This window comes from Macadamia integrifolia, unplaced genomic scaffold (assembly GCF_013358625.1).
Source record: "Macadamia integrifolia cultivar HAES 741 unplaced genomic scaffold, SCU_Mint_v3 scaffold1661, whole genome shotgun sequence".
NCBI lineage: Eukaryota > Viridiplantae > Streptophyta > Magnoliopsida > Proteales > Proteaceae > Macadamia > Macadamia integrifolia.
This window is the reverse complement of record NW_024868294.1, coordinates 79,057-100,959: the sequence shown is the minus strand read 5'-3', so window position 1 is coordinate 100,959 and position 21,903 is coordinate 79,057. Positions and strand designations below refer to the sequence as shown.

Sequence of the window (21,903 nt, the reverse complement as noted above, 5' to 3'; positions counted from 1 at the left end):
ACATCCCTCTTCAGTCCTGGCCAAAAGAATCGGTCCTCAACAAGGGTGATGGTCTTATCGCGACCAAAGTGGCCAGCGACTCCCCCAGCATACAATTCCCAGATCAGAAAATCTTGGAGTGAAGTCCTAGGAATGACAACTTGCTTCCTTTAAAAAGAAAGCCCTCCCTAAGTAGGTAGTCCGAGCGGTTGACTGGGTTGCCTTCATTCAAGGAAGTGAACGGCTCACTAAAATCAAGACAGGTGGGGTATTGGTCCTTTACTCGCTCGAACCCTACAACCTCTACACTCATTGACTGGAGTAGCACACTAGCTCGACTCCTAGCATTGGTGCAAATGAGGAACATGTTCACCTGGCTCAGTGCATCTGCAGCAGTATTCTCGACACCAGGTCTGTGCTTGAGTACAAAAGTGTACTCTTGGAGAAACTCAACCCACTTGGCATGCCTCTGGTTAAGTTTTTTTTGGGCACTCAGGTATCTCAGAGCTTGGTGGTCAGAGAATAGCACGAATTCTTATGGTAAAAGGTAATGTCGCCAATAGCAATGACTAGACAACAGCATAGAATTCCTTGTCGCATGTGAAATATCGTTGCCTAGCTTCATTAAGCTTCTCACTAAAATAGGCAATAGGGTGGCCCTCTTGTCCTAGGACACCACCTATCCCAATACCAGATGCATCACAATTCACTTCAAAGACCTCAGAGAAATCTGGGAGGCACAGGACTGGAGCTTCAGTCATAAGCTTTTTAATCTCATTAAAAGCCTTCGTAGCACTCTTAGTCCATTAAAACTCCTTATTTTTCATGCAATCAGTGATAGGAGGCATAATGGAACTAAACCGGTAGATGAATCTTCTGTAGAAAGTGGCTCAACCATGAAAGCTTGGTACCTCATGAATGTTAGTTGGCTCAGGCCACTCTACAATTGCTCTCACTTTGTCAGGGTTAGCAGATACTCTCTGAGCTGAAACAACAAATCCCAGGAAGATGACTTGATCACTCATGAAGGTGCACTTCTTGAGGTTGACATAGAGTTTCTCTTGTAAGAGCATATGAAAAACCTTCTGTAAGTGATCCAAGTGGGAAGACGGGATCTTACTATAAATGAGGATGTCATCAAAGTAAACCATAAGGAACTTGCCAATGAATGGTTGAAGCACTTGATTCATTATCCTCATGAAGGTGCTAGCTGCATTTGATAAGCCAAAAGGCATGACTAATCACTCAAAGAGGCCATCCTTCGTCTTGAAGGCTATCTTCCACTCATCTCTAGGCCTAACCCTAATCTGGTGGTACCAGCTCTTGAGATCAGTCTTCGAAAAGATCGAAGAGTTGGCCATCATATCCAACATGTCATCAAGCCTAGGGATAGGGAACCTATACTTGATGGTGATATTATTGATGGCCCTACTATCAACACACATACACCAGGTGCCATCTTTCTTTAGCGTGAGCAAGGCAGGTACAACACACGGGCTAAGGCTTTCCCTAATGAATCCCTTCTGCAACAGTTCATCCACTTGCCGTTTGAGTTCGGCGTGTTCTTTGGGATTCATTCGGCAATGGGGTAAGTTCGGGAGAGAGGATCCTAGAACTAAGTCAATAGCATGTTGGATGGCACGCATAGGCGATAACTCATCAAGTAGTTCCTCAGGGAATAACCTCTCGAATTTCCTCAATAAGGGTTGCAATTCTCTAGGAGCCTCAGTGAATAAGTGTGACCTATCGGTATTACTCTGTACGGCAACTAGAGCATAAGTCACCCCTGACTCGTGACACTCTCCTTCAAATTGTTGTTGATTTAAAATTTTGAGTGTTTTGGTGGGGGTGTGTTTGGATGTACTTCCCTTGTGTTTTGGAACCCTAACTTCCCTAGGGGCACTGGGGGTCAGTCTAATCTTCTTCCCTTTGAACTCAAAGACAGGTGTTAGACTTCCCGTAATTGGTGACATCCCGGTCATATAACCAGGGTCTACTTAGAATGATGTGGGCAACATCCATCTCTAGGACATCACACCACACTCGATCCTCATATCCTGTAAAGTGTAGGGGAACTAAACACCTCAGATTAATGGGAATGGTGGACTGATCAACCCAGGCAACCTTGTAAGGCTTGGGGTGGGGTTCAGGTTTGAGGCCCATTCGAACAACAGTGCTCTTGACGACCACATTCATGCAACTCCCACTGTCTATGGCGATGCGGCAATTTTTGCCCTGATGACATGTGTAAGTGATGAAAATATTAGTTCGTCGCCAATCATCACTACTCTTAGGTTGTGAGACCATGCAACGCACAATGCCAAGCTTGAGGTCACCGGCCTCCTCGGTGTCCTCATCAGATATGGTCTCATCTGGCCTATGGTCCTCATACTCATGGTCCTGAAAACCCTCTTGGTCACTTTCTTCAGGGGTCTGCTCTCCTACATAAAGATTCCTATTGGGACACTCTCTGGAGAAGTGACCAAACCCATGACACTTGAAGCACTATTGTTGCCCACTACTCTTGGGTGCTTCTCCCAAAATTCCTTTACCCTTGTTGTCAAATTGACGCTGTGGTGCAGCAGGGGGTTTTGGAAATCCAGTTGAGCCTTGGGGTGGTTTTTTAAATTGGGACTCCCCAGCTTGGAAGTTCTTCCTTTGAGAATAAGTCCTCATAGAGGATTCCACCTCAAGGGCTATCCTGAAGGCCTGTGGAATGTCTCGCACTAGGTGGGGTGCCATACGAGGCTGAATTTCAGAGTTGAGCCCGGTAAGGAATCTGGATAGTGTCTGCTCAACATCCTCCTGAATACGGCTTCTAATTTTCAATTTATTGAACTTGCTCATGTATTCGGTCACAGTCAACTTCCCTTGCTTCAGGGTATTTATTTCATTCAACAACTGGAGTCTATAAGTGATAGGCAAAAAAATCCTCTTGAGCCGCTCTTGCATTTCTACCCAGGTGGTGATTGGTTCAAGTCCTAGGTGGTCCTCCTGGTACTCTAGGTCTGTCCAGAAGTCCTGGGCAGCTCCAATAAGCTTGAACTTAGCAAATCGATAGCGGACTTCCTCTGGCATATCGTAGAAATCGAAGTACCTATCCATCTGCTTGATCCAATCCAGAAGGATCCTAGCATCAATCTGACCATCGTAGGTAGGGTCATCGACCTTAATCATCCGTCTGACATCAAAGCCCCTATCAGCTCATAACCCTCATCATCTCCATATTGGGTTTGGCGTCTTAACGGTGGGCCTCGACCCCTACCCTGATCCCTATCACGCCTTAGGCCTTGGAAGTTATCCCCTATCTGGTCATAACCATTAGTTTGGTTATTTTCGTTTACTTCCTCAGGGTTAGGGCCCCTGCCCCTAGGTTCAGTGCCAGTTGTGTTACAGCCTTGCCATCTATTACGGTTTTGGGCACTTGTCTCGAAGGCAGCCAACTTATCGGTAAGGGCTTGGAGATGGGCAGCTTGTGTTTTCTGTATGGTTTAGACGGCTTTCATGAATTCAGCCAGTTGCTCAGATTGGGTGGAGGTGCTAGGAGGTCAGACATATCCTGGTATACTCTACCACTACGAGTGGACATAAGGAGATGGGCAGCCAATGGTACGGTTGCCACCAAAGACTCAAGGTCTACTCAGAGTCTCCAATTGAGCCAATTGAGATAGGTAGTTAGCCCTCTCAATCTTGAGGTCAGAAATCTCCCTCTCAAGTATATGCTTTTGGAGGGAATAGCGTCCAATGCTATTTGGTCCCTCCAACTTAAGAAAGAAAAGGGTGTCCTCTAATCTATGGTATCGCTCTCTCAGCTCAGACTCGACTACGGACAGGTGGTGACGGAGACTAGACCTCAAAAGGTAAGACATGTAAACAAGGGACAACAGTACCTAATTACCCTAAACCTAGACAAAACCATGCTCTGATACCAAGATGATGTAGGTAGGGTGCCTAGGAAACTAGGTTTCTTACAAGGGGTCAATCCAATAGAGTAAGGAATACTCAATAGGTCTTGGATTGGGTTGGGTTCAAAGTTGCTCAGCAAAGTACAGATTTAACATAGATAATAGACTAATTAATAGGGCAGCATTGGTCAATAATAATCTAAGCATGAAAAACACTTAAACTACCCAAGCGTCAAATGGGGGTATGGAGAAAGGAATATGGCTGCAAATATGTGTTAGGTTTAGCACAAATCAATCAAGACACTAAGCATAATAAGCAACCCGCATAGTTCTCTGAAATCAGTCAACTAATAAAGTAAAATAGCAGGGATTAATTTCAAGTTTCAGTAGAAAATAGATGGCTTGAAAAACATAGATTAATTTCAGGTTTCAGGGACAAATATACCAGTTCCTATATATACTCCTGCAGCTGCAGAAGCAACAGCAGCAGCACCTGTGCCACCTTCTGCACCACCAGTATTTACAGCACAGGATGTGGCAGCTATAGTGACTAATATAGTCCAGGGCATTCAAGAAGGGTTGCAATAGACAATACAACAAAGTACACAACAATAGCAGCAACAACAATAACAACAAAATAGGGTGATTGAGGAAGTGATTGCAGCTCTACATGCCAGGGAAACTCCAGCTAATCCTGCATTCATGGCACCACCACCTCCAGTTCCTACAGTGCTTACTTCTCAGTTTGCTTCCAGAGCCCCAGTTACAGTACAGAACACCAGTGAGCAAGCAACTCAAGTAGTGCCAGCCATAGGTACTCATATAGGACAACAGACATTTGAAACCCCTCCAGTAGTGCAAGTGTGGACTGACACCAGTAAATTGATGGAGAAATTCCAAAAATATAGGCCTCCATACTTCAATAGTGTGAGTCATGACCTATTGGCACCTTCTAAATGGGTAGAGGGAGTTGAAAAGGCATTGGCGATGTTAGGTTACAATGACGAACAGAAGATTATGTGTGCTACCTATCAACTACAAAATGAAGCTCATGATTGGTGGAAGCCCACCAGGCCTATACTGTTAGCCACACGTCCACATCCCACTTGGGATCAATTTGTAGAAGTGTTTTATGGGAATTATTTCCCTATCAATGTGAGAGACAGAAAATAGTCAGAATTTATGGCATTGGTTCAAGGGCCCAAGTCAGTTTGGAGTATCAATGGCAATTTGAAGCTCTATATTATTTTGCCCTAGAACATATGAAGAGCGATAATGCTAAAGCCAAGAAATTTGAGAAGGGTTTGAGGTCTGGCATCGGAACTATGTTAGTTGCACACCAGCTCCAGACTTACGCTGAGGTGGTACAAATTGCTAAGTCTATTGAAGACGAGCAGAGGGAAGAGCCTCAAAATAGACCCTAATCTTAGGTGGCGACTCCAAATTCATGTTTCCTAGTCTCTAATAGTTGTCAATCATTTTATACCCCCTCTTAGAAATACCTAAGGCGAAGAGCCTCAAAATAGACCCCCCACGTGTCCCCAAGTTGGGTTGTGGTGGTGCGGGGCTCGCAGATGCACTCAAAAGAAAAGAGTGTTGATGGATCCCAAAAATCCACGACGTGACTCCATAGGGACTAATGTCAAACTTTCAACATTAAATGCTACTAATAAATGCAAAAACATTCTCCCATTACAATCATTTGTATAAAAGCATGCTTGGCTAATCCATGCTTGTGTACTAATTGCATCATGCATCGTGCTTGAAGTGAGATCATAAAATGAGAGAACTCCTTATCTTGTTAGTACTCTCTGGGAGTTCTGTGCGCATTATAGGTATTCTGAGATTAGATGATAGCCAATTTTTTTGCAAGAGCGCTCAAAATGAAATCGTGTGCATTATGGCATTCTGAGATCAATTGGTGACCACTTTGTACGCTACACATATAAACACACTCAATGAACGGATTCATCCACCGACGTGGCTAGTTGTCTAACCTCATGTGTAGTCATGAGTAATGAGTAGCGAAACCACACCCCTTGATACATTACCTTTTGGTATATCAAAAGGATTAGATCTTGTCAAGGGTAGCCGATACTATCCTATTTTATGTACTGATACCCGCATCATGTAGGAATAGATGGTGAACAATTAGGATGCCACAAACTAACTTGTAGAATTATTTGTTGCTCAAATATGAACCTCTTTTATCATATTTTAGTCATAGGGAAATGCTCTCCTAAGTGGGGTCCAACTAAAAATTCCCCTCATTTTCGGGAACTAAGGGTGTAGTCTTGACGGCATCTGGTCCACATAACTCTGGGGTGATTCCCATTAAGTCGTGTAAAGTACCAAATCGCTAACAGGACACACATCATTAATCTGGAATGAAGAATTATTAAGTTGTGTAAATGTAAGGAGAGCAGGCCCCGTTGACAAGAAATATTTTATAAGGGCGTTTTCATTTTAACCACCTTGCTTGTTTCTTGCTCCAAGATCTGCATTTAACTAAGTGGTCAAAACCTTGGTTAAATCCTTATCATAACGTAGACTAACTTGTGTGAACCACTTGTTTGTATATAGATTAATTTGTAACTCATAATAAAAAATCCTAAAATAAATTATTTTGTGGGATAAGCATGATTCCACGTCCAAAAGATTTCCTACCTTCGTGTGGACTTGTCATGATAGCCAGTTGATTCGCCTTAGTCCAGTGTCATCCCTTTTGTCTACCCAAGATTCTTTCCTAAGAAACTCAAGACTGATTAGAATGGATTCAACTATAAGGACCTGATTGGTAGTGATACACCTGAGGCAAGGCTAAGGTAAGGTGGCTTAGCTCAGAAGAATATAGCATATATAATATATATGGTCTGGAACCAACCCAAATAGATTTTGTTCCCACCATGGGTGAGCAAGGGTGGAGTAGGCTCGCAACCCCTCGAGGGGCATCCACTATGCCAAGGGCTCCCCCTATGCCAAGGGCTCCCCCTAGGTTTGTAATAGATGAGGAAGAGGAAGGAATTTTTTGCCCATGTCCAGGCATAACCTCTAGAAATAGAGAGGGAAAAGAAAGCGAGAGCACTTAGAGAAGCTGGAAAAGATGATCCAAAATAACAAGGCCCAAAAAGGGCAAGCCATGGATCCAAATGACATGAGTTTCTTCTCTAGGGAAAGAATTCCTAATAAATTCAAATGGCAAACTGATAGGTTTGATGGATCAGGAGACCCCAAGGCTCACATAAAGTTTTTTTGTGAGTATTACCAAATCAAGCTCACAAATGAGCAAATGGACTAAGCTTTCATGTTAACCTTATCCGAACCAACTTTGAAATGGCTGACAAGATTGGAACCTGAAAAACTCGGAATTGGGTGCCGGTTAGGGGGCCTTCACTAAACAATACTCCTATAATACAGAAGTTGGTGTGGTAAGAGTTAGAAACCTTAAGGCAATCGTCAAAGGAAGGTTCATAGAATTTTTTATGAGATTTCACAACAAAGCAGCAAAGATGGTGGATTACACATCAGAGGCAAAACAAGTGGAGATATTGATTGAAAATCTCTTTAAGCCATACTATGATGTCCTTTATTATCAGCACTTGCAAACATTTGATGCCTTGATAGCCATAGGCACTCGTGTCGAGAATAAGTTGTTAAAATATGCATAATACCAAGGGGTTTCCCATGATTTGGGAAAGAACCCAAGATCAGGCCAAGGCAAAGGCTTAGAAGCAAACATAGTGAATGCAATTCAGCAACCAATAGCACAATCATCGACCTCTTGTTCCTAGCTATTTGTGATACCATTGAATCCTCCCATCCAAAGGGCTCTATGTCCTAGAAGAAAATTCACTGATCTTGGAATATCATTGTCTGCTGTGTACGAGAAATTGAAGAAAGAAGGACTCCTAGGGAACGATTCCCCCTAGAGCAGCCAACAATCCCACCAAGTTGGTACAAGGAGTATGAGTTTAGCTCTCATCATAATCATAAAGGACATTCACCGATCGACAATTCAATCTACACCATGCGATTCAAGACCTGGTGGATAATGAAACAATTGAAGTAAAGGTTAAACAACAACCCAATGTCACTACCAACCCTCTTCCAAATCACAGAACAATTAATGTGATAGTTGAAAGTTCTTGTGATTTTGACCCAACTAGTCTCATTAGGCACATAAGGAGGTTCCAAACCAACAAGAAGGATGAACGGGGAGAGAAAGTATTGCTTCTTTAGAGATCTGACCTTCCTCAAGAGATATTGGGACACATCAATTGCCTTCTATGAAGAGCCTACAAAACTGAGTGTAATTCTTTCAAAGGGCATTGTATATACATTTTGCCGACACACACTTCACGCACTAGGCTAAATACAACTTCAGAGGCCCTTACACAAGCTATGTGAATGCTTTAGAGGAGGAACACTCAAAGTGGACCTTACTCAGCTCATCAAGCCTAGGGGCAGGAGAGGGCTTATTGACAGAAGAACTTACAAGAAGTTGATGGGAGACAAAATACCCTACTAGAAACAAACACGGAAAAAGTTTACATATAAAATTTTCATATTGACAAACCAAAGAATCTTGGCATAATTTTACATTGAAACAAACGGAGGCCAAGGCTAAAATAATATATTTATAAATCACTAACAACAAACCAACTCCTTCAAGTTTCATGGGGCTTTAAGTAATAGTTCAACTTTAGGGGTGTCAAGCAATCCGGCCATAGTAGAAGGGGGTGTCCAAGTAATTTTATTTTTTTAATATATTTTTTGAGCATTTTAAATGATTTTTTTTCCATTTTTTGATTGATTTACTGGTCGGATGGTTGAATCAGCCGATTCCAATTGATTTGAATCGGATTCGAAGGACCGATTATGGACCCGATTCCGGGTTTAAAAACTTTTCGGTCCCAACCAGGGAAATTGATCTCCCGCAGAACGGACACATTAAGGAATGTTCTGACTTTACCTGGACATCCCCATTTTCGTCGAAACAAAGTAACAAAGGCCCCCAGAGTGCAGATTTCATCCCAATTTCACCATTTCTTCTAAGTTCAAACACAGTTTGTGTTTTCAGCTCACATACAAGAACCACTGAGGCCGAAGACTTTTTGTTTTGATTTCCGTCGAAAGAGCCAGACGGGATTATTCGGGCGACGAACCATGTCTTGCTCTCGTTACTGTTTTTGTCAAACAGCTTAGAGTACGTTCCTCTTTCTCTCTCTTGTTCTTGCTCTCTACACTTTGAATTCTTTGCTATGAACTTCTCTTTCCAATAACTCTAGGGTTTATACTGTCTTTGTTTCATTAATGGTTGATTGGAGTATATTTTTCTTTTCCTTTGTTAACTAGTAAGTAAATAGTGTTGGAAATGACAGGGGATTGGTTTCCGTTCTTCTGTTGTTATTTGTTTTACTTACACTAGAACTCAACTAGGTATTTACCTCTTTTACTTTGGGTGGGGTGTGTTATCTCTTTCTGACCCAGTGAAGTTTGCAACCGCAAAGAATTTAGATGAGCATTTCATCCTAGGCCCTTATAAACAAGCTTGCCCGTAATGTTGAAGATGGAGAGAATTGTCTGGGATTATCGACACCTGTTCCTGAATTGCATTACAGTCAAGGTTCTAAATTCCATTGGAATTAGGGAAATTTGCTGAATATCTCTTTCCCTAAAGATTGACAATGAATTTTGGGGAGGGGGATGGGAATGATACAATGTTCCATCAAATTTGGGAAATTGTTTTTTTGTTGAAACACCAAACTTTTGCTTGAAATGTCAAAAAGGACACATTTGTGTAGTATAATTGCCAAATTTCCACCTATTTGGTGCAGAGTAGCTCGAAATAGGTTGAATTGAGGGAAATTGCACTGTACTCCCTTTTCAGAGAAAGAAAAGGATTTTCTGAAGATTTGAGACTTCTACAACTTTAAGAAGGAGATCTACACTAGATTAGAAATACATTCCTTCTGTTGGTAGTCCAAAATGTTGAAAATGTAGAAAACTGTCTTGGGTTATCAGCTTCTATTCCTGAATTGCATTACAGTCAATGTTTTAAATTTCCGTTGGATTTGGAGAAATTTTCTGAAATATTTATCTTTTGCCAATTGGGCTCTGTTTGTCTTGCTTTGAAAAATTTCCTGAAAAATTATTATTATTTATATTGTACATTATATTTTTCTTCCATTTGTCATTTTTTTTTGTTGGGCATGACAAGGAGCTATGTTTAGGCATCGTTGATTGATTGGAAAGAATCTAGCATATGATTGGGTTGGAGTCCACCATGGGTGGTAAGTGTATCAGTTATCAGGATATCTCCACCTTTTTGGGAAACTGACATCCTAGGATTTAAATTGGAAGTTGCTTTCCAACTTTCAGTATTTCATTTTGTAAAATATTTTCCAATTCTTATGCAATTTTGAATTGGCTTTTAACAATTCATGGAAATTATTTTCAACTGAAACAAATGGAGCCTAAACACCAGAATCGAAATTAAGGGAGTGGAGCCAGATTAAAGTATCAGTATTGGTCGTCGTATCGGTGGGCTAAATTTAAGATACGTATCGGAGGGTATTGTATCGTATCGGAGATACACTAAGATATGCTAAAGATCAAGGATTAAAGTATCGGTATCAGTCATCGTATCGGTTGGCTAAATTTAAGATACGTATCGGAGGGTATCGTATTGGTATTGGAGATACTTTAAACCGAGTGGAGGGAATAATATAATATCCTATTGAAGTTGTGCAATATTTCTATTGAATAATCAAAATGTTGCTCAAAATTCCAAAATGATACATTTCTTGAATACAATTGCCAATTTCCACCTATTTGGTGTAAAATGGCTTGAAATAGGTTGAATTCAGGGAGATTGGATCCTACACGCTTTTCAGCCCAAATTCCCCCACAACCCAAAAAAAAAAAAAAAAAAAAGAAAAGAAAAGAAAGAAGAAGATTTTCACAACATTAAGAATTAGATTTGAACCAGAGATTTCTTAAAGAGGGTTGGGGCTTTGTTGATTGGTAAAGGTAAGGACTGAAATTTAGAATGAAAAATATGCAATATCATCTTAATTGGATACTGTATGCTTTTGCTTTTTTTTTTTTTTGGACGGGTGGTTCAATAACAATATTTTTCTCTTTTAATCAAGAGAAACAGATAATAATGAGTCATTATGTCTATGATAAATACAGCATATTGTATAGATATTACTATTCTGTTTTTATTCGTAAATTTTTTTCTTATACTTTTGAAATTTAATTTAATATTTATGATTAAATCAACAAGAATAAATCATTTGTTTGAATGCCATGATTTGTATATGGTTATTGTTTTATTTTCATGTTGTGGTATATGCACTTATGTAGAATATACCATATTGGTCAGAACATAAACGGAAAACTTTGCACTTCGGTTTCAATATATTAAATTCATCTTGGATGGTTTTATTGTGTATCTAATTACTCATATAAGTGTATTTTTTTTTTCTGAAATAAGAACACCATCTATACATTTCTCCATTTTCCTCACTTCTGTGATTTTTACCAGATGCCCTGACCTCAACAGTATCTATTCTGTCGGCTTCTAGATTTTTACTAGATTTCCCTTGATTTCAAGGAAGTATTTCCCTTTCACCAAGGGTTGAAAACACCCTTTCTAGGAGAATTGAAACTTTGACACAGTTAGAACTAAGAAGGTTAATTCATTATATCATTTTGTAGCAATGTTGTGTTTTTAATCAAATGGTACTCAAAAGTAACTTTCTGCTGTATTCTGATGGTAACCATTCGTCGAGATATTCTTTGTTCCATAGTGTGAATCTTTTCCTCCCTTAAGACATTTCAGCATAAAATTCTTTACTTTAACGGTAAAGCATTTATCATTGTGCGTTTACTCTAATAGAGGTTTTCTACAATCAGCAGAAAGATATGACCAAAAAGCCGTATCAGCGCTCAAGCACCATTTACTAATAAGGAGAAAGCAGGCCTTACACAAACAAAGAAAACTCCAGGGCTCGTGAGGCACTCATGGAGTTGCCACTAGAAAGAAGGCCTTTTTTTTTTTTTGCAGGTGGGGGTTATAGTCATGAGTAAAATGAAGATCAAAATTGTGGGTTAAGTTTTAGATGCAATAATGGAAAGAGGAGATGGATGAAATGATGGTAATCGATGAATGTTAATCAAAACAGTGGGGAAATTATGTTAGGATGATGAGTAGGATATTGATGGAGTGTAGAAGAGTTGTGTGAATTGTTTGTTCTCCTAACACTCCTTTGTGTTGACAAAACATGAGGAAGAATTTGTTAACCAATAACTCCTCACTTCTGACAAGGGGCTGGCAGCCATCCTAAGCTTGTTCTTTGGAATCTGTTACTCAATACACTTTGATCTGGGTCTTCAAACCCTTGGGTGATCCACTTGAAATAAAAACCTAGTGGAGCTCCCATTCATTGGTAAGCCAGTTGGCTAATACCTTGACCTTTGTTGCAGCCGAGCACAGAATGAACTCCATGAGCCCCTACTCAAGTAAGGTGATAGTAGAGCACCGTCGCGCTAGCGCATCCATTTCTTGCTGGTGGGAAGGAAGTTGCCATGAAAGAGGTTGATGAAGTAGAATTTTGTGGCTGGGCCGGCATGTCCCAATTTGGAAACCCAAAACCAAGATGATCCAAATCCAAACTAGGAGGATTTTGGTCCAATAAGGGTTGGCAGGGAATTTATTTCATTTGGGATATATTTGCAATTCTGTTAGCATTCGATTAGTAGGGGATAGAGATAGAGTCTAAGTTGGTCCCAAGTTACGGTAGGAGTCTTTAGCTTTATTCCTTTTATATATGAGATTTAATCCATCGAGATTTAGAGTTAAATGAAAATTGAGTCGAGTTTGCGCATGCTGTGGAGCTGCTTGTGATCAGGTTGGTCAACTATTCTCTTCTTCCTTCCATCTTCCTTGCATCTCATGTACAATCCTAACTTCTTCCTCTCTTTCCTCATTGTTATCCAGTTTTCTTATTTCTTTTCCTGCTATTATCTAAACTAATTAGGGTGAGAGAGATTTGATCGATCTCCCATGGTGCGTTGGTATCTATCCTAGGGGCGACCCCACCTGTAAAATCAGGTGCCAAACACTTGCATGACAAAGGTTTAGGGGGTGTGGAATTAAACCCTAAAATTTGAACTTTGAGTGCAACAACTAAAACCGATAGAGGTTACAGCTGGTTTGTCTTTATCATGAGTTTGAAGACAACTTTTTTTTTTATCTCTATTTACGACTAAGGACTGATTTCATTGTAACTCCTAAGCCCTGTTTGTTTAATGAAGAAAAGTGAAATGGGTGAAAAGGGGTGAGAAACTTGTACTTGTTTTCCACAAACTCCTACAAATATGAGTGTTTGGAAAGCGGGGTGGGGAATTTACAAGGCAAGTTCATTACATGCAATTATTACTGTTTGCTGATGTAGCACTCAATTTTTCCCCTCCCAACTCACTTCCATAGTTCTACCAAATTGGTAGGACTTTGGCACTATTCATGAAAAAGTTGATTTTGTGTCTATCCCTCTTCTTCTATTTCCTCTCTTTCCTATAGAATCTCACCTGATCTCCATTTCCTCTCTCCCACCAAATTCTGCCCCACTAAAAATTACATATTCTATTATTTGCTTCCCTTTCCTTGCCAAGCCAACTCACCACATGTGGGACCCACCCTCATAAGTTTCCTACCCCTTTTTATGTGTCAAACAAACGGGCCTAAAAGCCCTTTCTTCCTTAAGTTTGTTCTTTTCCCCTTTCTATTCTAAATTTCAGAAAAGCGTCTCCCAAATTTATTTACAAATTAGTCCCAGAATTTGTTTGATTTATCCAAAGGAAAATTACGAATGGTGACCCAGAGGAGGTAGGGTTTTGGAACCCAAGGTTGAGGTTCCTTCGTCCATTTTGTGCTTTCTGTTGAATCCAATGCTTATCCATTGAATTAGATAAATTTTATAGCACCATTAGTGTACTCAAATTGTTCTAGTTGAGATCTTAGGGTGATTTAAGATATTCATTAGTATCAAAAGATAAAATGAAGTGACAATGTTGGAGATCAACTATACTCAAGTCTCTTTTTTCAATCTAAGAAGGTCTCAGTTGAAAGCATACACCTTATATCATAAGCTATCTCATGCTTGTCATGGAAGAACCAGAGAGGGCTATAGACTTGTAGGACTGAAAGGCTGCGTTTGGTAGTCATCTATTAGAATGTTTATGGTGCTTTTTCGTTTTACGGGAATACAAAAACGGAATCTAGGTTTTTTATTATTTATTTATTTATTTTTAATGAAACTAATCGGACAAAAAAAAAAAATAAAAATGGAACATGGTTAACATGTTTTGTTATCTGAGAAACGTTCCACTTTTTTTTTGGGGGGGTGGGGGAAGGTGTTCAAAGTAAAGTGGTTATAACTTATACTTTGAAACAATATAACCTTGAAAAAATGATTCATCATTTTTACATGCCTTTCGAGAAAATGTATTTATCACACCTCTCATTTTCTCAGACTTGAATATTTCTGAGAACGAAGCAATTGAAATTCTGAAGGTGGTCGCAGCTGAATAGCCACTGTCGTATGGGGTGGATGTGAAGTCATTGAGATCATTGGCACAGTGCAATTCACAGCTGCATTTAGTCTTATTGCCTGTTTCTGAAACAGGCTTACCAAACACCATTTCTAGACAAAAAGCTGTTTTTTTAACACGGAAAATTCTGGTTTTGACACGAAACAATGACGTTACCATACGCAGCCTTAATGTTGAGTTCCAGAGTAATTTATCTATTTCTCTATTGGATACTGATCCTGAACCTGAAAATATAGCAAGTGACTTGTTCTTAACAGGATTGCAGAACAGAGAATATAGCTTATGGAATTAACAGAACAAAATATGAAACTAGATCTAATAGGAAATGGGAGAGTGGGAGAATTGGTAGAACAGGACAGGAAATGACCAAACCCGTGAAGAAAATCCACTCTTCCACTAAGGAATCCATCTTAGCCTTCACTTGGAATACACCAAGCACACTACTGAATCCACAGTACAAAAATTTCAGAAAAACTCAGTTGTATTACTTCTCAAATTTATGGAGAGGCTGATGGCCTTTACTTCTATTCATGATGATAGTTAATCTAAGTAGGATAGCATTAGAACTGATTACAGATAAGCTTATCCAAAAATACGTAACAAAAAAAATAGCAGTTCAGTAGGATTGGTGACCAGCCTCAGCAAGTCCCCTAATCTACTAGAATGTTGCATTGGACATTGAGATGACATCTCACTTAACCAGCTAAGCCAGCTAAGATATGATAAATAAATGGTAACAATATTTAAAAGAATAGCTGACATCGAGATCTGTTGTAATAATGGGTTTTATGGAAAGTGTCAGTTACCAAACAGACCCTAAGGGGTTTAATGGTATTTTTAATTATTTGGAACCTTCTCTCCATTGTTAGAAATAAAGAGGGTTAGTGTCATATGAGACATAAGTCATTACCCATCTAACATGGTATCAGAGCCATAGGATCTGAAACCCTAAAGTCACTCCCTCTTCTCCATCTTTTTTCCTCTCTCTCTCTCTCTCTCTCTCTCTCTCTCTCTCTCTCTCTCCCCCAGCGCTTCCCTCCATCTCTCTTCATTTGCTTCTCTCTCGTGGTGGGAGCTTCTTAAACCACCAAGAGGGTTTCTAGCGTCCATCCATCCTTTCCCCTGGGCTCTCAGACTCTCTTCTACAATGATCTGAGAGACCCAAAACCTTTTTTTCATCATTTTTTCAAGGTTTTCTCCCTGAAATCGTTTTTTCCATTGCCATGATGCTTTTTCCCCTCTCAATGCTCCGATTGTCTTGATGTCTGTTGCGATTGGTTCCCCTTATCCTTGCAGTGGTATGTACCAACTACTTTTTCATTTGAGGTCTCCGTTCTAGAGCTATCATCAAAATCGTTTTTTCAGCGTTTTACCCTTTTATCGATTTTTTGGGTTATCTAGCTTTTTCTGGTTCTTTCTCTATCTCCGACTAGTGTCTCTTCTATTTGCATAACCCATTGAGTAGCGACCATGTCTACCAGTCATCTGCTTCTACTGTCGAAGACACCACGACTCTTCCTACCTTTCCTCCTTGTGCTATCAAGCTCGATGGCACAAACTACCTTATGTGGTTATGCTCGATCTGCATCTCCATCAATCCTTGTGGCTATTACGGGTACCTCACTGGAACCACGAGGCGTCTGACCACTGGTCTTGAGATTGACAAGTGGGAGAGTGCCAACTCTTTGGTTATGGCCTTCCTTGTCAACTCCATATTGCCACAGCTTTCGCGAGGCTATCTTCTCCTTAACTCCACTGCGAAGATCTAGAAGTCTGTCCAGGATATCTATTCCCAGGCAGGGAATGATGCTCAGGTCTTTGAGCTTCGCCAGAAGGTTCATGATCTGAGGCAGAGAGGGCTCACTCTATCATAATACTACTATCAGTTGTGGACACTATAGACTGAGTTGGATTTCTATGAGGAGTATACTCCTTCCACCCCTGAAGATGTCACCGGTTTTTATAAGCGAGAGGACAAGATCAGGGTCTATGACTTTCTGGCAGGTCTAAATATGGAGCTTGATCAATTGTAGTCCCAGGTTTTGAGTCGTACCCCCTTTCCTACCTTGGATCAGGCATATGCTGTGATCCAACTTGAGGACAGTCGACGTAACACTATGCTTCCATAGCAAGCCACCACCCTTACTGAGAGATATGCACTTATCTCTGGCACTTAGTCCCTTAGTGCAGCCCCACAGTCTAGTGGCTCCTCTACCAAGACTCCAGTGAAGTGCGATTATTATGGACAGGAGCGTCACACCAAGGAGCATTGTTGGAAGCTTCATGGCCGTCCTGCTGATACATCTGAAAAAGGGCGAGGAAAGGGTTGTGCCGGTACTTCTGGGCAAGCCAACCATACTGAGAGCCCTGTCTCTGACTCTGATCTTAGCACCTTAGTAGCCTTGCTATCATCTGATGAGCTTACTGCCCTCCGACGCCTCTTGACACGACTAGACTCTTTTGTACCAACCACTGCGAACTCTGTTCATTCCACCCCTTTTGGGTCAGGTATCTCCTTTTGTGGCTATACTATGTCTGACCCTTTTACCCCTTGGATTATAGACTCTAGGGCTTCTGATCATATGACAGACCTTCTTTTTTCACAGTGCATTACTTGTCCTGGTAATGGTAAGGAATTGGCTAATGGGACTTATTCCACTATTCTGGAAAAGGGTTTTGTTAGCTGTACCCTTTCATTATCCCTTTCTACTGTATTGCGTGTTCCTTCTTTTCTCACTAACTTTTTGTCCATTAGTAGTTTTACTTTCAGTTTTAATTGCAAAGTCACCTTTTTCCTGTCTCATTGTGTTTTAAGATCTGGTGACAGGGGCAACAATTGGCTCTGGTAGGGTACTTAGTGTCTGTGTCTACTTAATGATGACTCGGCATTGGACTCTGGTCAGGCTCTTTAGACATCTTCTACGTCATCTCCCATCTCGGAGTTACTACAGTGCCATCATCTGTTGGGACATCCCCCTTTGGGAACCTTAGCTAGAGTTTTTCCTTTAAAAATTCTAATTCGAGTCAGTTTTTTTGTGAGGCATGTGTTTTAGCCAAACAAACTCGAATCATTTATTCTGTTTTTGAAAATGAAAGTGCCGGTCCTTTTTCATCAATACATTTGATATTTGGGGTCCATCCCGCTATGTGTCTGCTAATGGTTATCGGTGGTTTGTCTCTTTTATTGATTGTCATTCTCGAACTACTTGGGTTTATATGATGTGAACCAAGGGCGAGACCTTCTGTTGCTTTCAGCAGTTTCACCGCATGGTTCAGACTCAGTTCGATGCTACCATTAAGAATTTTCGAAGCGACAATGGTCGTGAATACTTTGAAAGGTCCTTTTAAGCTTACCTTCCGATCATGGGATGATTCATCAGACTAGTTGTGTGGATAATCTGGCTCAGAATAGGGTTTTGAGCGGAAGGATCGCCACCTTTGTGAGGTAGCATGCTCTCTTATGTTTGAGATGCATGTACCTCCCCAGTACTGGAGCGACGCAATTCTCACTGTTGCCTTTCTTATCAACCGGATGCCTTCTCGGGTCCATGTCTTCTGCTCCCCTCTGGATCTTCTCCAAGGTTCCGCTGCTTTTCTTGGTCCTCCTAAGGTATTCGGTAGTGTTTACTATGCTCGTGATCACCATCCTCATAAAAAGTTTGATCTTCGTGGACTTCGATGCATTTTTCTGGGATATGCTTCTACTTAGAAAGTCTGTTGGTGTTTTCGTCCTCCTCGGCATTGATCTGTGACTATGGATGTTGTCTTTCACGAATCTGTGTCATATTACACTACGACTTTTAAGGGGGAGTCTCCTTCCATTGTGGAAGATGTGCCGCCATCTCTTTAAATTGCTATCCCTGCTAGTATCCCGTTTCAAGGGGAGAGCTACACTCCTACTTCTCTTACTTCACCTCGGCTGGAGATACATGTGTATAGTTGCAGAGAGCATACTCAGACCACTACACATCTAGCATCTACCCTACCATGTCAGTTGTCTCCTCTCAAGCCTGATCTTGTCCCCTTGGACCCTAGTAATTCTCCTTCTCCTTATGTTGATCAGTCTCTTGAGTTGCCTATTGCTGTTTGTGAAGGCATTAGGTCTTGTACTTTACATCCTATTACTAAAATTGTTTCTTATGACTCACTTTCTCCTTCTCGTTATAGTTTTGTGTCTTCTCTTTCCTCTGTGTCTAGTCCTTATACGTGACAGGAAGCGAATGTAGACTCACAATGGCAGGTAGCTATGGTTAAAGAGATGCAGGTTCTGAAAAAAATGACACATGAGATCTGGTGTGTCTTCCCTCACAAAAGAAGACAGTTGGGTGTAACCGTGCAAATGGGTCTTCACAGTAAGACAGAAGGCTGATGCTACAGTGGATCGGTACAAGGCCAGACTTGTTGCCAAAGGCTTCACACAGACTTATGGGATTAACTACCAGGAGACTTTTGCTCTAGTTGCTAAGATAAACACAATTCGTGTATTATTGGCTTATGCCACCAACTTAGGTTGGGATCTCTAACAGTTAGATCATAGATGTGAAACTTGAGGAGGAAGTGTATGTGGACATTCTTTTTGGGCTCACTTGCTCCAAAACCTAAGGGAAGGTATGCAAGCTAAAGTGTGCTCTGTATGGGATGAAGCAATCCCCTCGTGCTTGGTTTGGACGTTTCCATAAGGCTATGGTCGCTACAGGTTGCTCTCAAAGCAATGTCGACCACACTCTGTTCATCAAGAGATCTAGCGGGAAGATTACTATCCTAATAGTCTATGTAGATGATATTGTTGTTACTGGTGATGATTTGGCAGAAATCTCTACCTCAAGAGATACTTGAGTGAGGAATTCGAGATCAAAGATGTAGGACAACTTTGTTACTTCCTCAGCATTGAAGTTGCCAGGTCTTCTTGTGGGATCTACTTGTTTCAGCAGAAGTATGTGCTTGATCTTCTCTCTGAGACAAGCATGTTGGGGTGTAAGCTGATAGACACTCCTATTGAAGCTAATGGTCACCTGAGTAGCAAAGAAGGTGATCCTGTGGATAAGGAGAGATATCAGAGATTAGTGGGGCGGTTGATCTATCTCTCTCACACACGCTCTGACATGGCATTTGCCGTTAGCCTGGTTAGTCAGCACATGCATGATCCCTACTCTACTCACATGGAAGCTGTGCTGCGTATTCTCCGGTACTTGAAATCTGCCCTAGGACATGGCATCATTTTTTCTCCTCATGATCACCTTAGATTGGAGGCCTTCACAAATGCTGATTGATAGGTTCCCTTGATGACCGCATGTCTACTATTGGTTATTGCACTTTTGTTGGTGGTAACCTTGTTACATGGTGAAGCAAGAAGCAAGCCGTGGTTGCCCATTCAAGTGCCGAAGCAGAGAGCCGTGCTATGGCACATGGCATTTGTGAGCTCTTATGGCTTCATGGTCTTCTCACTGATTTGGCTGTTCCTGCTACCCTTCCTATGAAGCTCTTTTGTGACAGCAAATCTGTTATTGGCATTGCTCACAACCCTATCCAGCATGATTGAACCAAGCATGCGGAGATCGATCGATATTTCATCAAAGAGAAGGTGGATTTGAGCTTTATCACTGTGCCTTTTGTTTTCAGTAGTGAACAACTGGCTAATGTATTTACTAAAAGTCTTAGTAGTAAGATGTTTCATCGTATTATTTGCAAGTTGTGCATATGTGATATCTATGCATCAACTTGAGGGGGAGTGTTGTAATAATGGGTTTTTGGGAAAGTATCAGTTACCAAACAGACCCTAAGTGGTTTAATGTTCTTTTTAATTCTCTAGAACCTTCTCTCCATTGTTATAAATAAAGAGGGCTAGTGTCATATGAGACATAAGTCATTACCATCTCCAACAAGATCCAACTTAACTAACTAATAAATTTCGTCTTCTTACCTTCTACGTATATTATGGTCCCATAAAAGTGGTCTATTACACAAAAAACTCTTAGACTAAAGACCTAGCACATATGTAACCCAACCCAAGGCTTACTAATGCTTAAATAAGTCCACTTCTGTGATTTATCTGCATCAGTTCCCCCTTGTTGAAAAAGACTCTTCCTCGAGTTTTGAACTGATATAGAATCAGCAGGACAGGAGCAAACTTCACTCTGCTCTGAATTCTGAAATAAAGTTCTGGCTTCTCTCAAACAATAGAATCAACGGCTCGTGGGACCTTCTTGTCTAAGAAGTGATGGTGTATCACAAATTTAATAAGATCTTAAGTGGTGGAAGCAATATCTTGAACTTTCATCGCTTCCAGTTGATTCATATTTTATTTTTTCTTAACCATGACCTCTTCATTTGTGTAATGGAACAACCATGGTTCGAAATTTTGGCTAAATAATTCAGTTTTGACATCTTGAAATGAAATACTATATGAAACCATAGGGAAGTCCAGATTTGGGCAAAATTTCAACTCATTTTTGAACATGGGCTTACAATAAAAGCAAGGTTCAAAAAAATTTCGATGCATCGCCCCATTTACCTGAGAGCTCTAAAACTGCTATAAAACTTCAATTTATTTTTGGCAAAGTCCTCCATTTTTCTGTTGAATCAATGCTTGGTCAATTGTGGGGCATCCACGTTAGCATTTGGGTGGATTTGAAGCATCATTTGGCCAAATTTCCCCAAATTTCAAGTTTCCCACCTAGGGCTGCTGTGATGGACTTTAAGGGATCTTTCAGGTGGAGGATGACATGGCCATAATATGTCATAGGGTCCGAAGCCAGCTGCCACTTTGGGTGTTTTTCCCGCCAATATAATGAATCGAACATTGTAAACATGAGTTAAATAGGCAATCCCTAAAGTTTCAGGGCAGAATTCTTGGTTTTGGCCACTGAATTGACCATTTCAAAATTTCCACCGAAATTGACCAAATTTTGGTGGGATTTCGACCGTTTTGTATTGCTGGGGGTCAACTGGAATTCAAAATTTAGAACCTTCAACAGCTCATCTGCTCTAAACACCACTTCTTCCTTTGTTGGATCAACAACCACATAATATAGAATTTTCTGGTTGTTGACTCTCTTCCTTTCTCGGTTCTTCAGGAATTTTGTCTCTAAGGAGCAGTAGCAGTGGCACTTTGGTGTTGCTTGATGATATCAATTTTTCGAAACATTTTTTAAACTATCTTAATAAGTTGGCTGAAGGAAGCTTGCAACACTTCAATAGAATCTATTGTTCTAATGCCAAATAATGAAGACTAATCGATGTCTCTTGGGATCTTCCCCCCTCTCTGATTAGGGCCCCGTCCTCTTAGGATGGTCTTGTTCTTTCTTGTTTCTTCCCTTTTGGGGCTGTATTTGTTGTTTTCTTCTTGGTAACGAATTTTTTATTCAACACCATCCACCCCCGCCACCCCCCCTCCCAAAAA

General features: G+C 40.7%; 1 protein-coding gene across 5 annotated transcripts in view; it reads left to right on the top strand.

Annotated features, from left to right (window-relative positions):
- The first annotated feature begins 8,832 nt into the window (after positions 1 to 8,832).
- Positions 8,833 to 21,903, top strand: part of LOC122064463 (L10-interacting MYB domain-containing protein-like) — a 34,051-nt gene continuing 20,980 nt past the window's right edge. For all 5 annotated transcript variants that reach the window (XM_042628168.1, XM_042628171.1, XM_042628170.1 and 2 more), the window contains exon 1: positions 8,833 to 9,090. The gene's annotated coding sequence lies outside the window, so the exon portion shown is untranslated. The remainder of the gene's footprint in view (positions 9,091 to 21,903) is intronic.